The sequence below is a fragment of the Lethenteron reissneri genome, unplaced genomic scaffold, assembly GCF_015708825.2.
Source record: "Lethenteron reissneri isolate LAM-NWPU_2019-01 unplaced genomic scaffold, ASM1570882v1 scaffold_1639, whole genome shotgun sequence".
Lineage (NCBI taxonomy): Eukaryota > Metazoa > Chordata > Hyperoartia > Petromyzontiformes > Petromyzontidae > Lethenteron > Lethenteron reissneri.
The window spans coordinates 5079687-5093179 of record NW_026891376.1 but is presented as its reverse complement, the minus strand read 5'-3'; the positions used below and the strand labels follow the sequence as shown (position 1 = coordinate 5093179).

Genomic DNA, 13493 nt, shown 5'->3' with positions numbered 1-13493 from the left:
CCGTGTCTCTCTCTCCGTGTCTCTCTCTCTCTCTCTGATCCGGCCGTACATATACTAAAATTGGAACGATACAGAGAAGATTAGCATGGCCCCTGCGCAAGGATGACACCCAAATTCGTGAAGCGTTCTCTCCGTGTCTCTCTCTCTCTCTTCCACCTGTTTGGGTGCGGCCGCACGAACCTGTTGCTCCCGCTCCAACGTTGGTGTGGATGGAGGCCTGGGCTCACGTGATAGCCTGAGCCTAGGCTGAGAGAGTGCCCACGCGTTTATAGACGCTTTACCCCGCTTTTTTTTCGTTTATTGAGTCGTCGTGTTCAACATCCTTCTCTTCCTTCACTGTGAGTTCTCCGTTTCTTTCACGTGGTGCTGGTTTTATTTGTTTTGTGTGTTTTTCTTCCATCCCTACGGCACCACGAGCAGCCTTGGGCCTGCTGTGGCTGCCTCTCTCACCCCCCTCTCTCTCGGTGTGTCTCTCTTTCTGTGTCTCTCTGTTTTTCTGTCTCTCTCTCTGTCTCTCTCCTTCTGAGTCCCTCTCGGTGTTTGTCTCTGTGTGTCTCTCTCTCTGTGTCTCTCCCCCCCTCCGTGTATCTCTCTCTGTGTACCCCCCCCCCCGTGTCTATCTCTGTGTCTCTCTCTGTGTCTCTCTCCCTCTCCGTGTCTCTATCTGTGTGTCCTCCCCCGTGTCCATCTCTCTGTGTCTCTCTCCCCCCTCCGTGTCTCTCTTCTGCGCCCCCCCCCCCCCCGTGTCTGTGTGCTCTCTCTCTGTGTCTCTCTCCCTGGTCTCACTCACTCACTCGCAGCACTCTCTCTTTCTCTCGTGTGGGTTTCCTTTGTTCTTTTTCTCACTCTTTCTTTCTAGTGAGTTCCTCCTTGGTTTCACGGGTCTTGTGGGTTTAGGTGGGTCTTTATGATTTTTTGTGCATTTATTTATTTATTTTCCCCTCCATTTATTTGGGGTAGTGCAGCCCGCGTTTTGCACGCTAGGATGCTGTCGCCAAGCATCATGGCACAGTACCCCAAGCTTTAAACCCCTCTCGCGAAGGAACGGCGTGATGGTGTTCCCCCGCCCGAGATCACCGTTGAGGCCGTCGTCGCGGCGGCGGCTTGAGGTCATTGGCATGGCGGGCATCCTCGTTAGCGAACGGGAAAATCACGGGGTCGTCCTTTATACGGCGGAGGGCCATGGTGGCGCGCCTTGCAGAGACGGAGCTGGACGTGGGGGGGGAGCTGTTTTTACAGTGCACCCCCCTCTCCTCGCCTGCCGTGAAGGTGCTCCTCTCCGGCGCGCCGCCATTCCTGAAATGTGCGGACCTGCAGCGGGACCCTCCTTCGCTTAGGCACCGTAGTGTCCCGCGTCATCATGTTGCCATTGCGGACGAGGGGACACGAGGATGGCACATGTAATGTCGCTGCGGCGACAGACATTTATGATATTGAAGGACGGCAATACAGAACTCAACGTGACCCTGAAGTATACCATCGAGGGACACGTTTACACCGTATACGCCTCCACGGCTGTACAGCGTTGCTTCGGCTGCGGCGACGTCGGCCACACCCGGAGGAGCTGCCCGACCAAGGGCAAGGAGAAACGTTGCTCCAACCCGTGCCGGCGCACGCTGAGCAGCGGCAGCAGCAGCAGCAGCAACAACAGCAGCAGCAACAACCACAACAACGGCAGCAGCAACAACAACAGCAGCAGCAACAGCAGCAGCAGCAACAACCACAACCACAGCAGCAACAGCAACAGCAGCAGGAACGCGCTGACCCTGCGCCTGGCCGCGCAGAGCCGGCGCCTGAAGGCGACAACGACGCCTCCGTGCTAGTTAAATCAAGGAAAGCGAAAAGCCAAAGCCAGCCGAGCAGAGGGGGGGTGCGACGGCACCTTTCCAAAGCGGGCGGGCACCGCTGGCGGCACCACCGAGCCGGACGGCTGCTCAGAAGAGGCGGCAGGGGGCAGCAGTGAGGGCACGGCGGAGAACGCGGTGAGCACAGCCGCCGCCGCCGGCGGCCAAGACCACCCGCCGGACGCGACCGAGGCAGAGGGACGACCACCGGACCCAGGCGCGGCCACGCCGGCACGAGCGGAGGGGCGACCGCGGGCCACCGTCGCGCCTGAGGGCGCAAGCGGCGGCACCCGAGGGGACCGCCCCGCCGGCCCCGTCGCTCGGCGGGGCGACGACCGCGGGTGAGACCCCGGTTCGGTGCAGCGCGATGGAAGAGATGGCGGTCACGTCCGGGGGGGGGGGGGAAGACGACGACGTTCTACCCGCCTCGACGTGCGACGGGGGGAGGGGGGCCGCGGAGGCCACAGAAGGAGAGCGCCCCGAGCGTGGCGAGACCCCGGTTCCGCCCGGGGTCGTCGGGGGAAGTGACGGCCGGAGTTCGCGCCGACACACGCGGAGACTCTTGACGACGAGGAGCAGTCGGGGTCCGACGTCGACGACGGAGGAGCCAGTGAAATGAGTTTTTCGGAAGTAGGGGGGGAGCGGGAGTACGCACCCGAAAGCGTCCTAAGCTTCCTCCAATCGTCCTTCAGGGAAGCGTGGAGTCATCGTCCTTCAAGAGAGCTTCCCCGGCGATGTGATGGGCTTCCTGAAGACGGCACAAAATATACAACGGCAGCCGAAGAAATGCGGCTTCAGTCAGCTGCAATGCTACCGGCTGACAAGAAGTTAGCACAAAAACTGAGGAAGGGGTGCACCCCCCTTCCGCAGTGACCACCGGTGGCCACCACCCCCCCCCCCCCTATTGCAATGGCGTCAGGCGTCCGCGTGGCGAGTCTGAATTGCAATAGCGCTCGAAGCGACGAGAGATGGAGACGCACGTGTCGGTTTCTCGTCGACCAAAACGTCAAAGTGGCGCTCCTACAGGAGACGCACCTCGACGCCACGCTGCAGGCTCAACGACAACACCTCATGGGCGGCCGGTCCTTCTTTAGCCACGGGGAGGCCAACCGGGGGGGGGTCGCGATTGCGTGCAGCCCAAAATTCACTCCTGACCATGTGACCTTTAGGGAGATCGTGAAGGGACACCTGATTACGGCCGAGTTTGTGCCCGGCGACTTCAGGCTGCGGGTAGTCAACGTGTACGCGCTGAGCGCGAGCCGCGAGAGGGGGCTTTTTTTCTCGGGCGCGCTGAGGGACACCCTGGAGGAAGCCGACTCGGACGAGGTGCTCACGGTCGTCGGGGGTGATTTTAATTGCACCCTCGACCCGACTCTCGACCGTAATGGCGCCGAGCCTCACCCGGAGTCTGCGCAGGCGTTGGCTGACATAGTACGGAGGCTAAACCTACTCGGCACGTGGCGCCTGCAACATCCGGCCCGGCGGCAATATACGTGGTGCCGATGTGGTGCACAAGGGCGGATCAGCCTCGCACGGCTGGACCGACTCTACGTGAATGCCGACGGCGCTAACCTGCTCGGCGAGAGCAGGGTGGTCCCGTCCGGTTTTTCCGACCACCACCTGGTGTCGGTGCGTTTGCGTCTCCCCCTTCTTGGGCACCGCAGACCCTACTGGCGTTTTAACCTGCAACTCTTAGACAATGCGGACTTCCAGAGAGCTTTCAAGGCCTTCTGGAAGGGGTGGCTAACACGACAGGGCAACTTTGACACGCTCCAGCAATGGTGGGACAATGGCAAGGTACAGATAGGCTCACTATGCCAGCGGTTTATGAGCCAGCACGCCGTAGCCAGGCGGGAACGGGAAGAGCGGCTACGGGATGAGCTGCTGGCGCTGGAAACAGAGCTGGGCTCACCCCAAACTAATGCGGATTACCGCACGCTCTTGGAGCAGCAACGGCTGGTGAGGTCTGTGTCGGACCAGGAAGCCCATAAGGCCTTTGCGAATCAGAGAATGCAACATCTGCTAAAGATGGATGCGCCGACCAAATTATTTTTTCAGGCAACAGAGGCAGCCATTCACCAAAAACCTTATTTCCAGCCTGCAGGCACCAAGCGGTGAAGTCCACACGAGCGACGAGGGCATCGCTAGGGTCGTTAGGGGTTTTTATCAAGATCTGTTTAGCGCAGAAAGCATCCAGGGGGGATGCTCTTGGGGAATTGTTAGAGGGAGCGCCCAGACTGACCCCCTCCGAGATGAAACAGCTGGAAGGGCTGATTACCCTCCAGGAACTGGAGTCTGCGGTGAGAGGCTTAGCTACTGGGAAGGCGCCTGGGATCGACGGCCTCCCAGCCGAGTTTTTTTAGTTTTTTTGGGGTGAGCTCGGCCCTTCTCTGGTCGAAGTGCTGAATGCGAGCTTAGAAAAAGGGGAGCTGCCGCAGAGTTGCAGGAGGGCAGTGGTCACCCTGGTGCCCAAGAAGGGGGACTTGCGCCTCGTGGCAAACTGGCGACCGGTGTCCGTGTTATGCACGGACTATAAGATCGTCGCAAAGGCGTTGGTAAACCGTTTGAAGGACGCGGCAGGGAGGATTATCCGGCCGGAGCAAACGTATTGTGTCCCGGGGCGGTCCATCCACGATAACATCGGGGTGGTCAGGGACGTGATTGACCTGGCAGACGCCCATGGATCAGACACCGGCCTCCTCTTTTTAGACCAGGAGAAGGCCTTTGACCGAGTCAGCCGCGACTACATGTACGCGGTGCTCAGGGCCTTTGGGATCGGCCAGGGGTTCATCGCGTACGTGAGACTCCTCTACGCAAACGTGTCCAGCCTCCTCAAGTTGAATAACCGGCTCCGTGCGCCCCTGATCGTGACTAGAGGGGTCAGGCAGGGATGCCCACTCTCGGGGCTGCTCTATGCGCTCTGCATCGAGCCGCTATTATTAACGCTGAACCGGACCCTGTCGGGCTTCCGAATCCCTGGGACGGAAAGTGCCGCGGTAAAGGTCTCGGCGTACGCGGACGACGTGTGCGCGGTGGTCAACGACGCGAGAGACGTGGCGGCGGTGCACAGGGCGGTCGGCCTCTACGAGAGAGCCTCCTCCGCGAGGGTGAACTGGCCGAAGTGCGAGGCACTGTGTCTGGGGCCGCGGGGGACGGTGCGCGCCTTGACACTCCCGGGAGGAGTGAGGTGGCGAACGGAGGGTACCCAGTACCTCGGGGTGTACCTGGGCAACCCGGCCACTGTGGCCAGGAATTGGGAGGATGTGGCGGAGAAGATTGGAGGGAGGTTGCAGGCGTGGGTCCGTTTCGCTCCGCAAATGTCGTACAGGGGACGGGTCCTCGTCGTTAATAACCTGGCGGCGGCCATGCTGTGGCATAAGGCCAGAGTCCTCCACCCCCCAGACTGGCTGTTGACGAAAGTACAGAGGGCTTTCACCGCCTTCGTCTGGCACGGAAGGCACTGGCAGAGGCCGGGGGTCCTCTGTTTGCCAGTGGAGGAGGGAGGCCAGGGCCTAGTGAGCGTCGCCAGCAGGGTGATGGCGTTCAGGGTCCTGGACATAAGGCGCCTGCTGTATGAGCCGGAGGAGCAGCCCTGGAAGGCCCTGGCCCTCGGCTTGCTGAGACAGGCCGGAAGGCTTGGGTACGGCCGCGAGCTCTTCCTGACGGACCTGGGGCTGGTAGACCAGTCGCCGCTGCCGAGGTATTATCGCAGCCTGCTAGATGCTTGGCGTAGTCTTGAATGGGAGAGGGCGCCCGCGGACTATGATGCGAGCCTTTTTTCTGCGGGAGCCGCTACTCGCTAACGACCTCTTCCAGGGCCTGAAGGGGGAACGCACCCTGGCCGCGCGGTTTGTTGCCGGAGGGGTGAGCAGGGTCAGCGACCTGGTGGACCCTAGCCGGCGAAGGTGGAGAACGGCTCTGGAACTCTCAGAAGCGGCCGGGCTGCGCTCCATGCTCGCCGGGACCAAACTGTTGCGGGAAGTCCTGCGGGCGATGAAGAGACTCGGAGTGGGGCTGGGAGAGTCGGGCGACAGGGAGGGACCCTCCTTCCCCCAGCTGACCTTCTCCTGTGCCGTCCCCTCTGATCGCGAGGAGGGAAAATTATTAAAGATGGAGAACAGCAGGAGTGTCTCGCTGGCGGAAGTCCACAAGAAAAAGCTCTACACCGCCTGCGTAAAGGCACTGCACTTCCGGGACTTGGAGGAGCTGCCAGACACGAAGTGGAGGGGATATTTCTCTGCCCTGACGGACGCTGGCCCCCAGTGGCGTGATATGTACCGGCCCCCCACTGCCAAAAGATGTGGCGACCTCCAATGGAGAGTAGCGCACTGGACTGTGCCGTCGGCGGTGTGGGTCAGCCGGGCCGTGCCGGGAGCTCCGGACACTGTGCGCATTTTGCGGACTGAGGGAGGACCTGGCCCACCAGTTCCTCAAATGCAAGAGGCTCGCCCCGCTGTTCAGTTTCCTGGCGGGGGTGTTCGGGAGACTGGGCACCCCGTTTTGCGAGAGCGGCTTTGTGTACGGAGTGACCGGGACGGGGGGCGACAAGCGGCACGTCGCGAACTTTGTGTGCGCCCAGGCCAAACTGGCGATCTATACGACCCGGAAGCGGAGGCTGGAAGGCGGCAGCGGTAGCTGTGGAGTGCTGGCGATGGTGCAGGCCCTCATAAAGGCGCGGCTCGAGTTAGAGTTCGCCTATTACGGTCATGCCGAGGGGGAGAGTGACTTTTTGAAGAAATGGGGGTGCGCCAAAGACGCTCTGTGTACAGTTGTGCAGAATGCACTGATCTACACGTTTTGCCCCCCCCCTCACCCCCCCCCCCCCGTTTCTTGTCCAGTCGTGCGGGACTGACGCCGCTGTTCGCTTTGTGGTGATTGTCACTGAGACTGAACGCATTTAATTTGTCACTGGTTGCAGAAATGGTTGCTTCCGAGTGGCTTACAAGGCACAGCAATATTCCAGCGCAATTTGCGCTGGGGAAATAAAGTTTTCAAAAGTCAAAGTCTCTCTCTGTCTCGCTCTCTGTCTCTCTCTGTCTCTCTCTCCTCGTCTTCACTGTCGCTGCCCGTCGGAGCTCGGCGTCTGCGGCTCCTCTCCTAGGTGGGCGTCCCCGGCCCGAACGCTCGCAGGAAGCCCTCCTGTGTGGCAGCAGAGAAACAGAACGGAAAGAGAGCCCCACCATCATCATCACCGAGGTGTAAATGCTCTGCTGATATGCGTGGCATTGTCCTTGTGCTGGTCGCCTTTTGGCGTTGTTCTCTGATCTGATACTGGTGGTGAGTCACTGGGTAGAGAGACACTGGGTGGTGAGTCACTGATACAGAGACACTGGGTAGTGAGACACTGGGTAGTGAGACACTGGGTAGTGAGACACTGGTACAGAGACACTGGGTAGTGAGACACTGGGTAGAGCGACACCGGGTAGTGAGACACTGGTGGTGAGTCACTGGTACAGAGACACTGGGTAGAGAGACACTGGGTAAAGAGACACTGGGTAGTGAGACACTGGTACAGAGACACTGGGTAGTGAGACACTGAGACACCGGGTAGTGAGACACTGGGTAGTGAGACACTGCTAGTGAGACACTGGGTAGTGAGACACCGGGTAGTGAGACACTGGTGGTGAGTCACTGGTACAGAGACACTGGGCAGAGAGACACTGGGTAGTGAGACACTGGTACAGAGACACTGGGTAGTGAGACACTGAGACACCGGGTAGTGACACACTGGGTAGTGAGACACTGCTAGTGAGACACTGGGTAGTGAGACACCGGGTAATGAGACACTGGTGGTGAGTCACTGGTACAGAGACACTGGGTAGTGAGACACTGGGTAGTGAGACACCGGGTAGTGAGTCACTGGTACAGAGACACTGGGTAGTGAGACAATGGGTAGTGAGACACTGGGTGGTCAGACACTGGGTAGTGAGACACTGGGTGGTGAGACAATGGGTAGTGAGACACTGCTAGTGAGACACTGGGTAGTGAGACACTGGGTGGTGAGACACTGCTAGTGAGACACTGGGTGGTGAGACACTGGTGGCGATTGGAGGACATGGGTCAGATCAACTCAATAACAACGGTAGGAGGCTGCTAGATTTTGTGCAGACCATGGGCTTGTAATTACCAACACGCTGTTCCAGCGAAATTGTGGTGTTGATGGTGGCGGTGTGTAACCCCTCACCCAGCCTCCCTGTTCCATGAGCCAGGTCTTGCATGTGGTCAACAGCACAGCGGCCACCGCGTCCGTCAAGGGCCAAGTCTCCTCCGAGTCGCCCAGACGACCGGAGGCCCTCAGGTTCTTGACGAGCAGCGCGCAAAACACCACCATGGACAGCACGCAGCCCCAGCTCATGGGCCCCGCGGTGAGAACCTGCCAGGGTCACGACCAGCCGGCGCGGGTCCACTTGCTTCGCCAGCTCCTCCGCGCGCCTCACAAAGTCTGGGATGGAGGCTTCGAACTCTGCCAGCAACGCGTCTCCTCGGGTGTCGAGCGCCTCCTGCAGAAGCTCCACACGCATCCGCACCAGCCGCCGGGAGGTCTGGAGCAGCGAGCGCACCTCCCGGAGCTGCCGCTGGATTTTCCGCGCCTGCCGCTGCAGCTCCTGCCACTCCTTGAACTGCTGCAACTGCTGGAAATGCTCCTGCTGCATTTCGTGCAGCTGCTTGAACCGACGCATCAGCTGCACCTCCTGGAGCTGATACTTCTTCTGCAGCTCCTGCAGCAGCTGCTGCTGCTGCTGCACATCCAGGAGCTGCTCCTGCTGCTGCAGCTGCTGCACAAGCTCCTGTTGCCGCTGCACCTGCTGGAGCTGCTCCTGCACCTGCTGCATGTGCTGGAATTGCTGCTGCCAGAGCTTCTCCATCCACTGCTGCTGCGACAGCAGGAGATGTTGCTGCACCGCCGGGAGCTGCTCCTGCAACTGCTGAAGCTGCTGCTGCAGCTGCTGCTGCAGCCCCTGCTGCAGCAGAGGCTGCTGCTGCTGCACAGGCTGCTGCTGCTGCTCCGTCTGCTGCGTCAGGTGAGCCACGTAGCCGGAGATGAGATCGCCGGTTACGATGGTCAGCAACTGCATCGCTTCATCCTCCTCCTCCTCCTCCTCGCAGCCACCGCCCCTCGCCTGAATCTCCCCCGCAGAATGCGACGCGGCTTGGGCAGAGACCGCAGGCTGCATGGCGGTGTAGGCCTCAGTGGCGGGTGTTGACTTCGTTGTTGCTGATTCCGCTGCCGCTGTTGCTGTGGGAGGGTCGTTGATGTCGCGAGGCAATTGAGGAGGTAGAGGAGGTAGAGGGGGTAGAGGAGGTAGAAGAGGAGGTAGAGGAGGAGGTAGAGGAGGTGGCAACTTCGCGACTCGATGGAAGCTGTTGGCTTCTACCTCCATTGCGATTTGGTTAACGATGATGTCGTCGGATCGATCCGTGGATCGATTCCTCCATGCGATTACGTTAGAATCGACTTCGATTGCAAGCCGTCGGTCGATTCTGACCTCGATTCACGATCCGCACGAGGGGGGGGTCACAGAGACCCATAGACTACAGAAGAGATAAATAATAAAAAATAATGTAAATAATAATAGAAATAAAATAATAAATCACGACGTACAGGTTTTTTTGTGCTTTTTTACACCTGATGAAGGAAGTTTGTGTTGCCTGCGAAACGTCGTGATTTTTTTTTTTATTTTTTTATTATTTGTATTTTTACCTACGTGACTTTACCGAAAAAACCTACTCCTGGCAGTCACGAAAGCTTCAAATGTAGAATTACTGATAGAGACCCATCGACTATCTAAGTTGTCTTGTGGTTGTTGTTGTTGGTTGTTTGACTTGCATCCCACTGGGATTTTTGCACACAGCGTTGGTGTGTAACGGTGATTTTTTTCTGCAATATTTTGCTGTCTTTTCTTGAATTTTCTGTTTTCACTCAGTCACATAGTCACTTAAAGATGTTTTTTGTTCATGTTTTTGTTTTTTCAGTTTGCACGTAGTCACTTTAAGATGTTTTTTGTTCATGTTTTTGTTTTTTGTTTGTTTTTTCATTTTGCACATAGTCACTTTAAGATGTTTTTTGTTCATGTTTTAGTTTTTTGTTTGTGTTTTCAGTTTGCACATAGTCACTTTAAGATGTTTTTTTGTTTTTTCAGTTTGCACCCGATTCAAGAACCGCATGGCTCACAGGGCTCTACCTAATACATGAACTTGAACTTGACTCACCACACAGACCCACAGACGACACCACGCAGACAGCCAATGACACCTGGGGGCTCTGCCCACGTGGTGCTTAAGCCCCGCCCCTTCCTGACACGTGACCCGCGCTGGGCGTGGCCAGACGCTGTCACGTGGGAGCTGCAGTGGAGCCACGTGTCTCTCTGCTGCTGCTGCTGCTACTTGAAGCCGGTACGGTTATAGCAGCAATTGATTAACAGATCACTTGGCTTGACGGGTTAGCGGATCAATTTTGACTTAAAACTTTCCTGACTGCAGGAATTCATATTCTTGGTTCTTTTGGTAAAATCGCGTCGATGGAAAATAAAAAATAAGAAAAAAAATGGAAAATAATAAAAGCAAAACACGCCATTTTTTCAATATTTTATTATAATTTTTTTCTATTTACGTGACTTTACAACAGAAAGAACCAATACTATATATAGGGTTAGCCGATTTCATTCGTTAATCGATTTGTTGTCTGCTGGGATGTTTGCACACAGAGTTGGTGTAACTGTGATTTTTTGTCTGCAATATTTTGCTGTCTTTTCTTGAATTTTCTGTTTGCACTCAGTCACACATAGTCACTTTAAGATGTTTTTTGTTCATGTTTTTGTTTGTTGCGGTTGTACCCGATTCAAGAGCCGAATGGCTCACAGGGCTACACCTAATACATGAACTTGAACTTGCAGTAGTGCAGCTCAACAGGGAGCGGATTCAGCAAGTTGCAGCAGCCTCTTTCGAAGGTGCAGCGACGTCTCTCCAGCAGCAGCAGTAGCAGCAGCAGCAGTAGCAGCATCAGCAGCATCAGCAGCATCAGCAGCAGCTGCAGTAGCAGCATCAGCAGCAGCTACAGTACACGTGCACAAGTCATTCCAAGGTGGGTTTGTGTGGTGTCTGACTGTGTGTGACTGTGTGTGGGGTGTGTGTGTGTGACTGTGTGTGGTGTGTGACTGTGTGTGACTGTGTGTGGTGTGTGATGTGTGACTGTGTGTGGTGTGTGACTGTGTGTGGTGTGTGACTGTGTTTGTGTGACTGTGTGTGGTGTGTGACTGTGTGTGGGGTGTGTGTGGTGTGACTGTGTGTGTGACTGTGTGTGACTGTGTGTGTGACTGTGTGTGGTGTGTGACTGTGTTTGTGTGACTGTGTGTGTGGTGTGTGCACAAGCATCGTGGTGACCCACCCCCCCGTGTGCCACAGTGCCGGCCTTGATAAGTGCTGCTACTCGCTAACAGCACTTGCCCCCGACAGTCTGTTAGAGGCTATACGGGGGATCTTTGTCTTTGGCAGTGGCGGTGCACAAGGTGCGTGCAGGAGGTGCGTGCAGGAGGTGCGTGCAGGAGGTGCGTGCAGGAGGCCGAACGGCGCCCGGAGGAGACGCGTCCCACGAAGAGCTTCCATGAAGAAGTGCGGGAGCGAGGCGAGAGAGGGATGGGACCAAGGAATTGTGCGTGGGAGGTCTCGTGAGGGAGGGCAGCGAAGGGGGGGGGGGCAGATGAAGGTCAGCGAGGGGCAGGAGCTCGGCCTGAGGGGCACGGAACCGGGGCGGAGTCGGGGAGCGGGAGGGGAAGAGGGGAGAGAGAGACGGCGCAGCAAGAGTCGAGAGCCAGAGACGCGGCGAGCGAGAGACGCAGAGACGAGGCGGCGAGGGGAGTACAGCAAGAGAGAGAGAGAGACAACCATCAGAGGAATTTCATTCAACGGTTCTTGAGGCAGAGGCTAGGGGGGTCCGGTTCGGACGGAGCGAGAGAGACGGGGCGAGATGAGGGGAGGGGCAGAGACGTCGCGAGAGATCGGCAAAGAGAAGGGGAGGCGAGGGGAAGACAGGAAGAGAGAGAGAGACATCAGAGGGCGCCGAACTTTCGTCGATTTATAAGCGAGAGGTTAGGGGGATTCAGTTGGGAAGGAGGGAGAGAGACGGGGAGGCAGGGAGGGAGAGAGACGGGGGCCCAGGGAGGGAGGGAGATGGGGGGGCAGAGAGAGAGAGAGATGGGGGGACAGAGAGGGGGAGAGATGGGGGGGCAGAGAGGGAGAGGGGGGCAGGGAGGGAGAGAGACGGGGGGGCAGAGAGGGGGAGAGAGAGGGGGACAGGGAGGGAGAGAGACGGGGGGGCAGAGAGGGGGAGAGATGGGGGGGCAGAGAGGGGGAGAGATGGGGGGGCAGAGAGGGAGAGGGGGGCAGGGAGGGAGAGAGACGGGGGGGCAGAGAGGGGGAGAGACGGGGGGGCAGAGAGGGGGGCAGAGAGGGGGAGAGAGAGGGGGGCAGGGAGGGAGAGGGGGGCAGGGAGGGAGAGAGACGGGGGGGCAGAAAGGGGGAGAGACAAAAGGGCAGGGAGGGAGAGAGCTGTAGATGCCACTGGTTCTTCACATTCTGTAGATGTAGATGCCACTGGTTCTTCACGTTCTGCAGATGTAGATGCCACTGGTTCTTCACGTTCTGCAGATGTAAATGCCACTGGTTCTTCACGTTCTACAGATGTAGATGCAACTGGTTCTTCACGTTCTGCAGATGTAAATGCCACTGGTTCTTCACGTTCTGCAGATGTAGATGCCACTGGTTCTTCACGTTCTGCAGATGTAGATGCCACTGGTTCTTCACGTTCTGCAGATGTAGAAGCCACTGGTTCTTCACGTTCTGCAGATGTAGATGCCACTGGTTCTTCACGTTCTGCAGATGTAGATGCCACTGGTTCTTCACGTTCTGCAGATGTAGAAGCCACTGGTTCTTCACGTTCTGCAGATGTAGATGCCACTGGTTCTTCACGTTCTGCAGATGTAGAAGCCACTGGTTCTTCACGTTCTGCAGATGTAGATGCCACTGGTTCTTCACGTTCTGCAGATGTAGAAGCCACTGGTTCTTCACGTTCTGCAGATGTAGATGCCACTGGTTCTTCACGTTCTGCAGATGTAGAAGCCACTGGTTCTTCACGTTCTGCAGATGTAGATGCCACTGGTTCTTCACGTTCTGCAGATGTAAATGCCACTGGTTCTTCACGTTCTACAGATGTAGATGCCACTGGTTCTTCACGTTTTGTAGATGTAGATGCCACTGGTTCTTCACGTTCTGCAGATGTAGATGCCACTGATTCTTCACGTTCTGCAGATGTAGATGCTAATTCCCTTTGGCACGTGTTTCCTCTCTATTCTCTTGAAATACCTACTAAGAGATGTCTGCACAGTTGTTCTCTTCATCTCTGCACAAATCAACTTGTGATGGGCAATCGCATCGTTGAACTGCGGTAACGGGACATACGGACAGGTTTGTACGTATCTCTGAAAGTTCCCAAGTCGAATGTTTGTAAGTAGAGGTAGTCCCTGTACTACATCGGGCACAATCTGGGGGCAGGGGTGGGGGTCAGGGAATTGGGTGATGCAACAGATGTTCATTAGGGATAGAGGGGTTGGTTGTCCCTGTGGAGGCGGCATTGCCGAGGGGACAGGACAGGAA

At 57.1% G+C, this 13493-nt stretch overlaps 1 protein-coding gene and 1 non-coding gene across 2 annotated transcripts in view; one reads left to right on the top strand and one right to left on the bottom strand.

Annotated features, from left to right (window-relative positions):
* The window catches only part of LOC133362981 (uncharacterized), a 439193-nt gene that overhangs the window by 269036 nt on the left and 156664 nt on the right, over positions 1-13493 (bottom strand). The gene's annotated exons all lie outside the window — the stretch shown is intronic.
* Positions 33-137, top strand: LOC133339027 (U6 spliceosomal RNA). The gene has a single exon (XR_009754671.1). It is a non-coding gene; the product is annotated as a U6 spliceosomal RNA (small nuclear RNA).